Source organism: Heterodontus francisci, chromosome 10 (genome assembly GCF_036365525.1).
Source record: "Heterodontus francisci isolate sHetFra1 chromosome 10, sHetFra1.hap1, whole genome shotgun sequence".
Taxonomy (NCBI): Eukaryota; Metazoa; Chordata; class Chondrichthyes; order Heterodontiformes; family Heterodontidae; genus Heterodontus; species Heterodontus francisci.
In genome coordinates, this window is record NC_090380.1 from 14,319,937 (window position 1) to 14,322,330 (window position 2,394).

The 2,394-nt window shown below is 42.5% G+C and overlaps 1 non-coding gene across 1 annotated transcript; it reads right to left on the reverse strand.

Annotated features, from left to right (window-relative positions):
- Positions 1-1,170: 1,170 nt before the first annotated feature.
- On the reverse strand, positions 1,171-1,243 carry trnar-ccu (transfer RNA arginine (anticodon CCU)). The gene has a single exon. It is a non-coding gene; the product is annotated as a tRNA-Arg (tRNA).
- Positions 1,244-2,394: the final 1,151 nt, after the last annotated feature.

Below are 2,394 nucleotides of genomic sequence, written 5' to 3' on the forward strand. Positions count from 1 at the left end.
AAAGCCGATTTCAATTTGATAAAACAGGATCTGGCCAAAGTGGACTGGGAGCAGCTACTTGTAGGAAAGTCTACATCAGACCAGTGGGAGTCATTCAAAGAGGAAATATTGAAAGTTCAGTGCCAACATGTTCGTGTTAAGGTAAAGGGTAGGACCAACAAGTCCAGGGAACCCTGGATGTCAAGGGATATAGAGGATTGGATCAGGAAAAAAAAGGAGCGCTGATTTTAAATTTTAATTTATGATGCCTAGAAATAAGACATTTTATTCAGCTACTGATTCGAAATAGCTTCGAATAACACATTTGGAATAATGTATTTCTTTTATATATTCATGGGATGTGGGTGTCATTGGCTTGGCCAGCATTTATTGCCCATCCCTAATTGCCCTTGAGAATGTGGTGGTGAGCTGCCTTCTTGAACCACTGCAGTCCATGTGAGATCGGTACACCCACAGTGACCTAGAAGGACAACAGCATGCTGGTGCATGGGAACACCACCACCTCCAAGTTCCCCTCCCAGTCCCAAACCTTCCTGATTTGGAAATATATCACTGTTCCTTCACTGTCACTGGGTCAAAATCCTGGAACTCCGTCCCTAACAGCATTGTGGGTGTACCTTCACTACACAGACTGAAACTGTTCAAGAAGAGGGGTCAGCACTTTGTGAAGGGAATTTATGGATAGACAATAAATTCTGGCTTTGCCAGCACTTACATCCTGCGTATGAATAAAAAAAAGTATTGATCCTGACAACTGCCTGGTCTGTGTAGCTCAGTGGACCAACAGACTGTACAGTTGCCTGCTGAGCATTTTCAGAGTGTGATAGCCCAGATAATAATTGAAGATAGAATTGTTGGTGTTTGGAGGAAGAGTATGGTGTGTATTTGAGGTGTGAATGTGTTTAGAGGATTTGTAGATGAGTTGTAATTTGTGTTTGTATTTGAAAGAAGGAACTGTGCATGGGATGTTGTGTGAAGTGAAAAGAGGGGTAAAAGGGAGAGGATTTGTGTGGAAAGTGGAGGTGGTTTTGTTCAGTGAGTGTGAAGATGGCACAGAGCTTGGTCGAACAATTGCATCAGATTGTGGCAAATAATAGGAAGCAGCAAACTGAATCAGCCCTGGTGAGATTGGTTGCAAAGTTAAGAGAATGATTTAATACATGCTTACTGCACCCCAGATGGGACTTGAACCCACAATCCCTGGCTTAGGAGGCCAGTGCCTTATCCATTAGGCCACTGGGGCTGCAAAGTTTTATGTTGCAACTTGTCCCTTTGACACCCTTTCTAAGCAGTGGCAAATTTGGAGCTTTTTGTGGGTCAGCATTTTATTTTCACACCCAACTACAATGTATTAATACCAAAGATTTCAGCAATGATGTGACAGGATATAACTTACTGTTGTCTGTCAGCAATTGGTATAGTTGATTACTGGGCAAAATGTTGACTGGTAGACTTGAGGAACGCTGGAGGAGTTATTATTGTGACTGAATCTATACTATGGGCGAGCAAATAGTGGGAAGGTGAGAGAGGAGCAAATGTTCAGGAAAATTGTTTCCAACTTTGGCAGTTCTCAAAGTAGAAAAGTGTGTGAAATGTGAAAAGCAAGTTTCTTTCCAGAGCTTTCTTTGCTTACCCTGGCTCTAAGTTTCAGTCATTTCTCAAACAGCACTCAAACTGAAGCTACTTTAATCTTTGTGTGTTTCTTAATGATGACAAAGAGCAGATATTCACTGAATGAAGATTAATCTCATCCCAGATGGGATTTAACCTCACAAATACCTGCCTGTAGAAACCAGTGCCTTATCCATTCGGCCACAGGAGCACGACATCACACTGGATGCTCTTGCTGTTTGCTCTAGATTCTTTCTAAATTCCACCTGTCCCTGTGGCCACTCACTTTATTTTCAGCCAATTCCACATCCTTTAACAAGTATGTGGAGCAGGTGGGAGCAGATCTGGTTTCCTCATGCCATTTGCTCAATGATATATTTTATCTTGGTCGAGGGTTGTTTATGCGATTGGAAACCTGTGACCAGTGGTGTACTGCAGGATCAGTGCTGGGACCATTGCTGTTTGTAGTGTACATTAATGATTTAGACGTGAATATAGGAGGTATGATCAGTAAGTTCACAGATGACGTGAAAATTGGTGGTGTCGTAAATAGTGAGGAGGAAAGCCTTAGATTACATGATGATATAGATTGGCTGGTAAGATGGGCAGAGCAGTGGCAAATGGAATTTAATCCTGACAAGTGTGAGGTGATGCATTTTGGGTGGTCTAATAAGGCAAGGGAATGCACAATAGATGGTAGGACCCTAGGAAGTACAGAGGGTCAGAGGGACCTTGATGGACTTGTCCAAAGATCACTGAAGGCAGCAGCACAGGTAGATAAGG